The 14703-nt window shown below is 41.3% G+C and overlaps 1 protein-coding gene across 2 annotated transcripts in view; it reads right to left on the bottom strand.

Moving 5' to 3' along the window:
• sgcd (sarcoglycan, delta (dystrophin-associated glycoprotein)) overlaps positions 1-14703 on the bottom strand; it is a 395576-nt gene that overhangs the window by 65179 nt on the left and 315694 nt on the right. The gene's annotated exons all lie outside the window — the stretch shown is intronic.

The raw sequence follows: 14703 nt of genomic DNA, 5'->3' as shown, positions 1-14703 counted from the left end.
AGTTTAACTGGTTATCTGCACTTTGAAAGCAGTTTATACAATCACACCCCTTAAAAATTTATTTTCACCCTTTTAGAGCCGACGTCTCTCTCTTCGCCTCTGGAGTCCATGAATTAATATTTCATGTTCTTCTATTGGACTGTCAGTTTGGAATGTTACATTATACAAAGAGCCTGTAAAAGAGTCAGGAATTTTTTTTCATCCATCTGCCAGCTGAAGCTGTGGCTGCGACTTCCCGGAGATCGTCTTCAGATGAGTTACTGAAGTGACCTGAGAGGGATGAGCAGATGTTGCCTCTGCCCCACGTTTCACTGCATGTTAGCCAGACTGCTGCTGCGATGTGGCATCACCTCATGAACTGGGGAGACTGCTTTGAAGACTTGAGAACACACTTGGCAGTCTTCGCCTCATTAAGTCTGAAATCACGCACTGTTGGGGTTCATGAAATGTGGTGTTTCAGTGCAGGTAGTGGCGTTTCAAATCTGTAAATGGGGCCGCGGGAAAACCAGAAAAACCTCTCGTAGCTTGGCTAAATGGATAAATTTTTAGATGATTTTGTTTTTTCAATCGAAATCTTCAGTGCTGTTTAGGTGAGGAGGGTTACATGACAGACAAGATGGTGTGCCAAGAGGAGTCGGATGGTCTTCTCTTTAATTCTGCTACATTTAAAACGTCACAGGAGCGAACCAAAATCAGATCCCATCCAACACAATATCAACATAGTCTGAGGAATTCTCACTTTTCGGCCTCACTGTAAGTCGCTGTTGACTGAGGATAATGGCCCTGTCACACTGTTGCGAATGGCACTAGCGTATGCCAGCGTATGAAAATTATCACTCATACGCTGGTATACGCTGACATACGCCAGGGGAACGTTAGGCATAGGTTGTATACGTTTCAAGCACGCTGCCATACGTTGGCATACGCTGAGGCAGAAATAAATTTTTGAACATGCTCAAAACTTTTGTGCGTATGCGAGCGTATGGTTAATACGCTAAGCATACTCTAGGCATACGCTGAATACGCTAGAGGTACGATATAGGTACGTTACTGATAGGTCGAGAACGCTGGACATGAGTTGCCATACATTGGCATGAAGGTGTACCGTACAGCTAGCGTATTTATCATATCTGAGGCAACCGACGATTCATGGGAGCGGTCAGGAGGAGGAGTTGGGGATCTTGATCGCTCAGAAGCATGTAACTCATCAGCCGCAGGTGCATCAGGCATTTCAGCAGGTTTGGGTGAGAATGATTCTTGTGTTTTTTTGCCTTTTCCTCGGCCCAGGGCCCGGGCAAACTACGATTGCTTCTTGGGAGGCATGATCGAGATGAATGTCTCGAGATGTTGATAGCGCGTCGTCTACTGCAATAATGGAGCAATGTGGAAAGGCTGCTGATATAGGCGCGTTGAAACGTACGCTGGGCATGCGCAGTTCATATGCTACTCATACGCTAGTCATACGCAGAGTACGCTGGTTATACGTTGTTCATACGTTGTTCATACGCTGACATACGCTGTCAATATGCTGACCATAAGCTACTCATACGCTACTCATAGGTTCAATACGGTAAGTATACGCACAATTCTTTATTTTCAAGGACTTTTCGTGCGTTTGAAAATTATATTATTAATTTTCATACGCAACTCATACGCTTCTCTCATACGCAACAGTGTGACAGGGCCATAAAATACATGGAGCACATGTGTCTGTGCCAACAAACTGGAGCACTGAGACATGCTAAAGCTGAGGCTCGTTGTGCTTGAAATGGATCTAATTGCTTCTGTATATTGTGCTGTACAGACAATTGTGTTTGCAGTGAAGATTTGACTTTTACCACTACTACAGGTCAAACATCGGCAGAAATATGACACCAAAGAGCACCTTTAGGGAAGATAAATGTTGCTCCAACAGTAGAGAGACCTGCTACAGACCGAGTGAAGGTAATTTTATCAGCTAAAGTTAACCTGCTGCTTCTTGCTCCTCTTTTCTTTTTTCTCCTTGACCTAGCACCAATTTCCAACAAGTCTGCCTCTGTGTACTTGGGCTCAGAAACGGAATGGCCTTCAAATGAAAAATAAAAAAGGAGAAATGCCCTAACTCTTTCTCCATACCAAAGAGATTATCTATTGACAATGCTTTGCTGACACATGAATCTTAACCATGTTTATAACTGTACCTCCCGGAGGACTGACAGGCTCAAGGTAGCTTAAAATGAAAACAGGCTAAATTGAACAAACTAAATCAAAGATGCAGCTCTCCTAAATAAACACTTTATTATGAACCTCTTCTCAGATTAAAGCAGTAAAAAGATGAACTTAGGGTCGGTTGTGTTTATACTGCAGTTTATGGGAACAAGTAAAATCAAAATGGATTTCGAATATTTCTTCTGTTGCAGAACGTGGCCCACAGTGAACTTTATTTGAATAAACACTCCCTGGAGTGGTGAAGCTGAGAGAAGACAGAAAAATAAATAAAGATCCGAACCCTTCAGAAAAAAAACCCAACAACTGCCTTTAACTGCCTTTTCAACGTTTGAAAAGTGTCGGCACGAAGCTCTGATGTTTTCCTAAATGAGCTTCATGAGAAATATTTTCTCTACAAATGTAACATCCTGTCGCCTAATCTGAACATGAAAATCATTGGTCATGATTTTTCAGCAAAGAGCTGCCCGACTCTGATCTCCGATGAAGTCTCCGCTGCAAAAAGCTTTGATATCTAAACGCAGTAAGAAATAAAAATGGGAGGAGAAAAAAAGCATTTTCTCTGCGATCCTCGATTTGCCTCTACAGATATGCAAGAACAACAAGCACCATGATGCTGAGTGCTAATTACTTAACGAGTGCATCAAAGCACAGCGACTGCTGATAACGTGTCATACGGAGGAAGCCGAAGGTAAAGACACTCTTTCAATCACTTTCCTCTTTGTTCACCTTCCCCCTCTCTTGTTCTGCTGGCTTCCTCCCCCTGCTGCCTGCCTGTTCCATTGTCACCAGCTGAACAGATTTTGAAACCGACTTCAGAGAGTCAAGAGTCTTGACAGAGAGTCAATGGGACATAATTGGAGGTAACGAAAAGAGTTTGATTATAATTACGACAAAAAAGGGGAAAAAATAAAGAAAAAAATCATCAGGTATTTACTGGGAGCCTCTCGATCAATTTAGCAAGTTCTCATTAACGTGTTGGGGGGGGGGGGGGGGGGGTAACAGAAATACAACAGAGGGTGGACCACTATCTGCCATCCAAACACATGGGACACAAGAGTTTGTGTGTATTTCTGATTCAGAGAAAACTTCAAAAACTTAATTCCCAACACAAACCTATACGTATTTTTTTTAACCTAAAGCTTTGAAATCACTCTCACTGTATCCCGCTAACAGCACATGTCTCATTCTAATGCAACTCATTTGCAATGATGAACACATCTTTGAGGAAATGCGAGTATTCAGTGTGAACTTAAAGGGATAGTTCGCCTCTTTTGACATGAAGCTGTATGACATCCCATATAGCAATATCATTTATGAACATTGACTTACCCCCCGCTGCGTCCTGTGAGCCGAATCCCAGCTGAGTTTTGCGTTCCACGAAGGTAGTCCGGCTAGTTGGCTAGGGTCAAAAAAATAAAGCGTTTTGCTTCTCAAAAAAATATCCGTTCAAAAGAGTAATACATTTGCATCACAAAATGTTGTCCTGGAAAAAGTCAGACCTCACTTCGCTTGGCGCTATTTTTGCCTCCCTTGATATCAATGCGTCCAATGTAAAACAGTGCAGACCGAAGAGCAAACCGAGCACTCCCTAGCCACCTAGCGATAGCCGCACCTGTTACGGTGTTTACTGCTCGGAAGCAGGGGACTGCTGGGTCTGCTCTTCGGTCTGCACAGTTTTACATTGGACGCATTGATATCAAGGGAGGCAAAAATAGCGCCAAGCGAAGCGAGGTCTGACTTTTTCCAGGACAACATTTTGTGATGCAAATGTATTACTCTTTTGAACGGATATTTTTTTGAGAAGCAAAACGCTTTATTTTTTTGACCCTAGCCAACTAGCCGGACTACCTTCGTGGAACGCAAAACTCAGCTGGGATTCGGCTCACAGGACGCAGCGGGGGGTAAGTCAATGTTCATAAATGATATTGCTATATGGGATGTCATACAGCTTCATGTCAAAAGAGGCGAACTATCCCTTTAAGGAATAAGCCAAATTTATGGTTACTATGTCTGCTCTGGTGCAAGACCATCTGAACCAGTCTATGAGGGTCCATTGGGTCCGACTGTGGCCGATCTCCCGGCAACAGCAACAATCAAGATTCCAGCATTATGCTACTGCAACGCCAGCTTGAAACACAGGTTTTCAATCAAAATCAACCAGAACAGCAAAACAGGTAACTGGCTCACACCTTTAAATAGGACCCATAAGGTGTCTTGTAAAGGGAGGACAGAAACACAATTTATTTGAGGGTTTTCACTTCAGAGCGCACATAATTCTCAAGTCTTTTATTTCACAAGCCACAAAGTGCTCTTAAAACGGAGGGAAGGAGGAGGTATGGTGCACTTTCAACCATGAAACACGAGTTCGATACCCAGACGGGGACTTTTCTCACCTCCTAGTTAGATTTAGGCAATAGTATGAGTTGGTTAATTTCATGTTGTGTTGATGACACTTCCTCATTTCCTGGTTGGGTTTTGGCTCTTAAATCTCTTGTTTAGGATTAGAAAACAACCATGGGTTAGGGATCAAATACATGCTTTGTGCAATGCCACAGTCACCATTTTTCTGCCATACCAATTTGACAATTTACATATAGTTGCTGTCATGGCTATCATCAACTGACTTGTGTGGAGTCCGAGGCATTTAGCCTCTTATGCGGTCACTGGAAATGGCTTATAAGTGGTGTCATAGACCAGAATTGGTTGCACCATTTATAAAACTGTTAGTCCTAAGATTTCTCCCAGAGACAGTGTAAACATTAGTATACCCCTGCTCCTATGTGACCCTGATGGCTCAGGTGGTTTAAGATAAAGAATCAGATGCTGTGTAGATGTGCAGAGGGAAATATCCTTTAATAAACTAAAAGGGTGACTGCAAGAGCTGCAAGTTTCTCAGCAAAATTTTATTTGCACAATTCTGAAAAATCTTTCATGGAATTTTGTTGTCATAAATATGAGCAATAGATCACTACTCTAGTCAGTTATTATGAATCAACCTTCTGAACAGACACACCTCCATCTGGGACATGCAGGCTTCTACCTGTGAATAAACTCAAGAAGCCTTTTGGTATGAGAGACAAAACCTTTTCTAGGCACAAGTCTTGCTATCTTTGTGTGATTATGAATGGGGATTGATTTTACGCATGATAAAAAAAGCTAAAATATGTAATTAAAGTTGAATAGTATTGCTATACGACGGGTCTAATAGTGAGATTATTGTTCGCTATGACCATCAATTCATGTTTGTTGAATGTAAACTCAAAAAGTGAACATTTTCCAATGTTTTCATCTTAAAAATGCACATTTTGGCCCTGAAAAAAGAAATATAAATTTTGTGATCAGATTAGCCCTTTCAAACGGGGCTATCTACAGCACCGCCTGCCTCCTGCTGCTGCTGGATTTCTTCTGTTAACATGACTCTAATCCTGAGCACCAAGGTGACTGTTGTCTGGGCTCTCTGCCTGTAAATGTTTAAGTACCTCTGGCTTCATCCATTCTTTGCTGGAAACTGTATACTGTATTTATCTGTACAGCTGGCCGTGTCCTCTCAAAGCTCTGGGGGGAAAACAGCGGGCACATATTGCATGAGTGAGCAGTGCTTATTTTGGAAGTGGAGTTTGATCCGAGGCAGGTCTGAGCGTGTGCAGCTCACAGGAAAATATGTTCAGGGAATATCGGCTGACCCAGTGACTTATAAACTGCTACTGTACCAGGCTGCTGCACTGCAGATTTTCATTTAACCTCACATGGAAAAGGTATTGGCAGCAGTTATAGCAGAGTGGGGACTACTGGATGTTATTCTTTAGGAAAGATTGAGAATTGATGGGTTCAAAATGGTTTCCTATTGATTTGGAAGCATTTATATTCTATTCTTTAAAGCGCATCCAACATGTTCATTTACATATCTTATTTATACAATTCCCCTCAAATATATTGACTATCAAAGAGAGAATATGATGCTATTTTGTTGATACTACGCAATAATAAGAGACTTCTGATGGAAATGTGGTGCCTAGTTGACTGACAAATTGAAATCTGGCCAATTCCCCCAAAACACAACAGCTTTATTTCAGCTGCGCAGATCTCCCGATCAGGTCACTTACAAGTTGGCATTTGCTATTTGTTTAAAAGAAAATGAGGCTGCATCGAGTTCAACTGAAAACCTAAAGAGGTGACAGCTTTTCCAGTGAATCCACAGAGATTTGCGGTGATCTGACCAGTCAACTTAAACCATCTGTAAGCCTACATTACCGAGCAATTCAAATGGCACCAAAGAAATAAAAAAACAAAATCATGTCGTCAAAGTCCACCCTTGATAGTGTTTGTGTATTCGCTATAAAAACCTGACCCTTGGGTTACAAATATCTGAATAGCCATCATTAGTGCAAATTCTGCAAGTAATCACTCCGCGTCATCGTTAAGATTTAGAAAATATACAAATCGTTTAGTGCCTTACTTGTTGTTGATATTTCCAGAAAAAAAACATACTTTTTCCTCTGATATTTTTTAAAGGACTGTGCAAAAGTCTTGATCAAGTCATAATTTTTCCATATTTCACTTCCAAGGAGCCCTTGGACATTGCCCTGTAATGGATTGGCGACCATCCAGGATGTACCCCGCCTCCTGCCGGCGGGAGCTGTGAAAGGATCCAGCCCCTTTAGTTGTATCTATGAAAAATGCCGAAGCTATAATAGTATTTTAGCACCAACAAGGTGATTTCCAAAGAAGCTTTTAGCTGAAAACTTGGCATATCTCAGCATGGTGTGCAGCATGTCCTTAAAACATTTGAGGAAACTGGACAAGTGGAGGACAAAAGAAGAAGTGTCAGGCCTAAAAAAACTGTCTGCAGCAGGTGAACAGTATCTGAAAGTGACGTCCTTAAGAAAGAGGAAAAAAATCCAGCAAAGCCCTGACACAGGACCTGAGAAGCCTGAAAACAAAACAGTTCCGGCTTTACAGAGAATTAGGATTTAAGTAAACTTCAAGTCATGACATTAGTATGTTTAACATGCAGTCCGTGACCCTTTTCATCTCACACTGACTGACAAAGATGAAGTCATGGAGCTACTTTATAAAAAAAACACACTTCTTTTTACGGGTTAATCCCAAACCTCTGAGCAATTCTGTTCAAGAGAAGATATTGAGTTTATTTTGCAAAACTATTTGGAGCCGAATTTAGGTGGAACAAACCACATAATAATTTTCTCACTATCATATTTCCTGTGTTTATTTTAGCCGCTGCCTGCCGGGAGCTCGTTAGTGTGTCGGACTGGACTGTGAATAGCTGTAGAAAACGTTGATAGCACCATGGATTTCCAATGACCTTAGTTGGGCCAATTAAAGCTATGCACAGAGGATGATGATATATTTTATTGGTGGGCATGGACCGATGGGTTCGGTAATGACATGTGGCAGCTTTATAAGCCTCTTCAGTCCTTTCATGCGTCAAAAGGACAAGAGAACAGACAGCAGCTTACTTACAGCTGCTTTTTCATTTATGTGTGTTAGTTACTATTACACGCATGGGTTAATACCCACTGTACACACTTTAAACACATTCCTCTTAAATCTTTTTCTCTAAGTGACTGCAGTGTCTTCCAGGAGGATCCAAAAACAGTTCTTATGAGGTGGTGACTGTGGTCTGGTTGATTTAAGTGAACAACCAACCAACTTGGTAACCAAGCTTGAAGGACGCATAGTGCAAAATAGCATCTCCAGTGTCAAACAAAGGTTTTACAGCACTGAAACACTGTGCTATCTCCACTGTTGTCTCTGAAATCACTCTTTTCATGGCCAAAAGGGATTTTGGAAAACTCTGGTCTTTATAAAGACTTGTTAGCAAAGGCAGACAGAGAAAAAAAACACATGCACTGAATTCCATGTTTCACACTTAAATACTCTTTAAACACTGACCAAGAGTTCTCTCGATGGGTTAATCGTGACACAGTGAAAAGAAAATTGATCTGCAGTGACAGCAGCAGTTTATACTTGATGCTGCCGTTCTGTGGCCACCCTGCTTTTCCAGGTGAAACTACGAAACATGGCAGGAAGAACACCAGCAAAGACCCACTACCAGTGTTGTGCCAGTTCACAGCTTTTCTGAACTAGTTCAAGTTCAGTTCATACATGCTCAAAGTGAACAGTTCACGTTCAAAGTTCACAATTTTAATTCTGAACTAGTTCAAAGTTCAGTTCATTTAACTTTTTTCGTGAGATATTCAAATGAATATTTTTTTTCACACTACGAGCTAAAAATCACTATACGTTCTTTGAAACTGCTCATTGTAGACATTTGCTCATGACACTGGAATATTGGGTTTCTTACCAGGTGATGAAACTTGCAGCAGTACAGACAAGTTAGACCAGTTCTATACTTAGTGCAATGAAATCTACCAGCATTTAATTTAAAAAAAAGAATATATAATATGAAATGCCGTCGGGGTCTTGGTTTGCAAGAGTGTAAAATTGTTTTAAATGTTCATAAGGAGAATCGGTGTCTGTCTCCGTGCCATCACTTCCACTAGCCTTTTTTTTTTTAATTGCAGCGCGCTCTATCTCTCTCGCTCGCTCCTCCAGCCCTCCGCGCTCTTGTCGTTGCCTGCTACGCGGCGTTGTTATGCCTGCGATACTGCCCCGCTCTGCTGCAATTCATCACGGGTAAAGTCGTGCGGAAGCCAGTATGTTATTCAGCCGGACACTACGTTGCCCGCAATGCATTGCGCACACTATGTCAAAACCATTTCTGTCTGGTGATACATGATTTAAGCGGCACCAGCGAGAACACAGGAGGGAGGAACTTTCTCTCGTTGCGTTTCAAAAGAGAAAACAGATGTCACTCAGTTTTCAATGGAAAACAAATTCCAACGTTCATTTACAGTGATGTCTGCCGTTCATGACACATAATGTGAACTAATTCACGTTCAAGTTCTTTATTAAAAAATGTGTTGCGTTCAGTTCAACGTTCACAAAAAAATGAGCGTGTTCAATGAACGCGTTCTTTTGAACTCGTTCACGCACAGCACTGCCCACTACAGAAGAGAACAGAAGGCCTCAGTGGTAGACGAGGCACTGGTTAGGTCGGGTAGAGTTTGAATAAAAGGACCTGGGCTGCAAAGCAGTGGCAGGGGAGGTTTACAAATTCAAGATGAGAGAGGAGAAACAGCTGCTCGAACAGCTGATGTGCCAAGACGTGGGCTGGGCTTGAAAACTGGGCTTTCGTGTGGCTATATTCTCGTCAAGGTGTTGATTTGTTCATAACTAAATGAATCAATGAGTTTGGAGTATTTGGTTGAACATAAAAAGTCTTCTGTTAGGAATTAAATTCAGGAATCCAAAATAAAAGTCTTCAAAAACCTGATGAAGTTCAGAGACAAGGAACACATGAGCAAACATCGTAAGAGACATGACACCCACCCATATGCTACACACAGAAACGGTCTTCTGGCAGCTCAAACGGCTGACTGTCCGCTGAGGCTGCCATTGTGGAGGTGTTTGATTAAGCTGGTTGCTCAGAGTGGCCTCATCAAATGTCTGTGGAGATGAATGGAGTAATTGGGAAATCATGGGCACACCCTACCCAGACGCCTCTGCTCGGACTCTCTCCATGCGCCTTGTTCTGATTGTTCCTAAGTGTATTGTCGTAAATGACCGAGCAGATACAGATCTTCAAGAAAAACAAAAGGTATTGTTTTGATGGGATATTTGGATTGCATTTGGTAAAAGAAGAACTAGAAGTCAGGTTTGAAAATCTTTGAAAATCAGCAAATATTCAGCCCTGGTAAGATAAGATGTGATATTTAGGACTTTTGAGATAAAAGTGATCTTGAGATTAGCTTAAAAACCTCTTCAAATGTCAAAAAAGCTTGTTTCATATGATATGAGACTCAAAACAATTTGTTTTCAAGACTTTTTCATTTAACAAGATATTCAAGATGTATTGTCTTCAAACAAGTCCCTATATCTTGCTGAAATAGAACTTGTGTCTTATATTAAGTGTATTGAGATATTTTGACTAGAAATGAGACAAATATACTTGGTAAGACTTTGATTTTTTCCAGTGTAAGCATAGATATTCAGAAATCTGTCCAGGTGAATTTCCAAATGAAATCAAAACAATAAAATACAATCATAAAATGTACCCAGGACACAAATAATGTCAGTCTGACTCGTTGAAATTAGATTAAAGAATAAAACTAAAGACAAACAAAAGTCAGGTTTGCTTGGGTTTCTAATTTCACATTGTCTGAATCAACCAGTAAATGATGGCTGTACGGAAGAAGAAGCAAGTTTCACGGTTATCAGGTTGTTAAGATGCTTCCAGCATGTGGTGCTAAAGCAATGTGAGAAATCTGCAAAGATTTGTGTGCATTCAGGATAAAACGCCACACAGGGTGAAGAGCAGCAGGCTGACCTGGTGGTTGAAGCGCACGCTACACACTGCATAATGAACAAAGTAGGACTCCAGGAGGACTCAGCGACTGAAGACTAATGTTTGCAAAACCCCTCAGTTTCTCTTTGATATTGTTCAACAGAGGAAATCGGAGTAGAGCTTCTTGGGAATGCACTGTACATGAAATGAAGCCCAAAAAGAAAAGAGCAGCCAATCTACAGCAAAAAGGGGTTATCTCCAAAATAGTCTGCAGAAAAATGTGTTGACGTGCTCTATTTATGGAAATCAGAAACAAGTGCAACAAGTACATATTTTCTGTAATCTGCATGCTCAGTATGCCTTCCCCCTGACAACTGAGCTTGTAGTACTGGGGGGGGGGGGGGGGCACTCTACTGCAAGGAGACCTTTGATTTCTGGAAAAAATGACTGAATAAAGGGATGATAAAGACATTTTAGAGACAAAACAAGTGTTGGGTGGTGTCAAAACAGTGGATCTGGGGAATGATGTTAGTTGAGATTCCCTCCGTTAGAGAAGCAAAGCTGTGACTGGTTTACAGTAAATGAATTAGGCTGTGTGGTGTTACTGGAGGGTGGTGCCGCATTGTTAATTCATAATTCAGAGGAAGAAGTAGGAAGGACGGAAAACATAAAAAAAAACAACAACAACTCTGGTGGACATCCACAAGAGTGAAAATGAGGAGAGCTCTTCTTCAGGACTGACGTTCGTCTCTGTGATTTGAAATCGCATCTTGGAAAAAGCTTTTTTTAGCAGCTCAGGCCAGAAACAGGTGGCGAGTCACGCCCCTTATAATCTTTGTAAAGTCAGACGTGATTCATAAAGTCACCGTGCATCACGTTCTCTTCTAAACGGCTTAAAACTTTCTCACACAAACAGCTTTTCTTTTTTTTTTTTCATTATCTGTACTGTTTCCATTCACTTTTTCTTATTCACATCTTCTCTACGAATAAAGAACAACGGTGGAAAACCGGGTAATGTTGCCAGAGGTTCCGTAACCACACATTAGTGAGGTAAATATCTGTCAGTTTGTTTCATGACAATTCAGAAACCAATTTTCATGAAATCTGCATTAGATATTCAGGATGATGAGTGATTATTATGCTGACATCCTAACCTTCAATACAGCCCACTGATGATGAAATCTTGCTCGTTTTGTGTCTGTTCCTGTGTTGGTTTACAGTCAATCTCATCAAACTCCCATTTCAAAAGACATTTTTTCCACTTAACTTCCTCCAGATTTGAGTTGGAATTCAAGCATGACTGAACAATGTGCTTCAGTGCCCACAGAAGCAAGTTTAGAAAACACAAGCGTTTACTCCTGTGTGGCTTTATTGGTATAAAAGTTTGATGCATGCTGAGTTTGAATGTGCACTGACGGCTGTGTATTCCGATAGCACACGGGTTTTAACTCTGAAATAAATACTGCTACAAAAAGTGCACGTTGCAATCGAACATCTCACAACACAACCTGTCCTGAGTCGTCTCCCTGTAGGCCATCACCATCTTCCATCTGTGCTTCCCTCTGTTAAGAGGAGCACTTTACCGAGGTGGCTGACAGTAATGAACTCTGACTCAGTGAGGCTGGAAAGGATGTGAATGAATGTAAATGAGGAGGAAGAGTAATTGCTCACACAGAGGGCTCTGAAAGGTGTGTGTGCCAGAGAGACGGTGCACCCACCGAGGCTTTTAACTGGAAAATGTGTGGCCCAGTCAAAAGGGAGGGGACACTTCAAATATCTGCTTATCTGTTAATGAAACCGAATGCACGGGCTGATCGGGTAGGCGGATGGACGAGTGAATGATGGCAGATGGAAATATAATGTTGAATCGTGTCACGGAGGAACCAGAATCAAGAAAAGGAAAAGAGATATTTAAAGAAAAAGGAGGCAAAGGAAGAAATTCAAGAACTAAAGAATGAAAGGGACGTAAATGGGAAGTGATGAAAATCAGGATAAAAAAAGGATGAAGTGAAAATCAAAGACATCGCAACTTCAGAAAATGTGCATCTTCATGTAAGAGATTCTGTAGTTTTTTTTTTAACATTTTAATTATACTCACTGCAAGCTATTTGAGCTCCCTCCAATTATCGCACTGTGTGAGTGAGTGCGTGTAAAAGATATAAGAAACAAGTACATAATTACATCTGCCCTTCTGCAGCATAGTCAGATCATTTCTTTATAGGCAGTTCAGATGGAGAGTTTCTATTTCCAAAGACTGAGATTAGCGTACTTAAAGGTATCCATCATGTTCGGAAGAGGAAGGATGCTTCAAGTTCATATTTTCCATGTATTTAAAAAAAATAAAAAATCTTATTCTATTGTGTAAAAGCTTCTCAGAACTTGGCACTCATTTTCTTGGCAGAATTATGTTGAGCCGTTGCACACATGAGATGTAAATACAATTTTCAAGGGTGACTCAGAACTTTGTAAGCCTCACCAGCCTACTTCTTATGAAACTGAGCTCCCTCCGAGCGCAGTCGTTCCTCCTCCACCCTCAGAGGAGACATTTGAGGTTGTTTCAGGAGGCTGGCCCGGATGCCTTCCAGACACTCCGCAGGGGAGTGGTTTCCGGACATGTTTTACCGGGAGGAGACAGGTATTGCCCCCCTGGAAGAGCCCAGAGGTGGTGGCTGGGGAGAGGGAGGTCTGTGGTCCCTGATTAGACTGATACCGCTGTGACCCCATCTTGCATTAGCAGCAGAAAATGCATGGAGGGATGGGATTTGAACTTGATTCCCTGGAATCGCAGTCCATGCTATAAAGCCTCCGTCCATGGCTTTTTGAACATGTAACAGTTGTACATTTCCTATTTGAGACAGTTTTGCTGAAAGCACAATGCAAGCATGTAACACTTTGTGTCATCAACCAAAGTATTTTCTGCAATTCGAGACTTCATGGTGAAACTGCTGTTTTGGGCTGAGGACCACCAGTGTTACAAACTGCACCCTTAAATCGATGAAATGATCCTCCAAACCCGGCAACATTCCCTTTATACACAGCTCTGCAGTCATACGTCTTAGTTCATCCATCTTAACTTTTTAATGCCCTGCTATTTGTACCACTCTGTTTAGCTTTGTGATGCTAAAAGAAATTTAACCAGAACTCTTTCAAATCTAGGTCCTTTCACCGTGAAGTGCCACCCAACCATCTGTGAGAAAACACAGATGCTCAATATCATTGAGAAAGCAAATGATAGAAAAAAAAATCAAGAGAAACAACTTGTGTTTTTTCTCTCAGTGCAGACATTAACAGGTTAATACTGCAGTCTTAACATTATGTAACTCCAATGACGAGTTGTGACACAAAAATATTTCTAACAGTGTTTTGAATCCTCGACGCTAGCGAGTCCACAACTTCGGTACAGCTTAACACTTGATAAGTCCTGCTGATGAACAATTATTGATCCGTTTTTTATTATTTGTTCACCTCCTTTGTTGCCCAATTGAAATCTCGGCTATGCTTACTGCCAGAATAGACTTTGCAGGTGGGGAGGGGTAACAAAGGAGATGCATTTTCTTTGCTATACTTAAATGTGTGAAGGACTGTGAAGCTCTTAACGTCGCATGGATGGATCTATATATGTGCTTACAAGCAGTGTCATTAATAAAAATGTACGGCAAAACATCATCTGAAAATCAGAGAGGGACCATACCTTTCAAAGTGAATAATTAGCTATGAGTAACAGCGATCTGATCTGATCGACTTTGTGAGCTCAGTGCATGCACAGACATTCAGTGAACTCACTGCAAGCTGAATCCATCCACTTAGCATAACATGTATTCAGCTTCCCAAGGCGAAAATATGACCTCACAAGGTCCAGGCAGCATAAATTCGTGAATTTTTTTTTTTTTTACAGCTCTAGAAAATGGTAATTTGAACAACAGCTCATTAATAGACCTCAGGCTGGGCCTCCATGTCAAACAGATTTCAGAATTTCCATTTAAAGCTAAAGCAGCAATCGTGTGACATGTCCCTGTGAAAGGGGAACGCTAACATTCGGGCTTAAATCTGTCACCTCATGTGGGCAGAATTCTTTCTTCACAGTACGGGATGATCTTTGTTGGAGCTTTAAATGTACGCAGATGCTT

This window comes from Odontesthes bonariensis, chromosome 16 (assembly GCF_027942865.1).
Source record: "Odontesthes bonariensis isolate fOdoBon6 chromosome 16, fOdoBon6.hap1, whole genome shotgun sequence".
Classification (NCBI taxonomy): domain Eukaryota; kingdom Metazoa; phylum Chordata; class Actinopteri; order Atheriniformes; family Atherinopsidae; genus Odontesthes; species Odontesthes bonariensis.
This window is presented reverse-complemented; position numbering and strand designations above follow the sequence as displayed.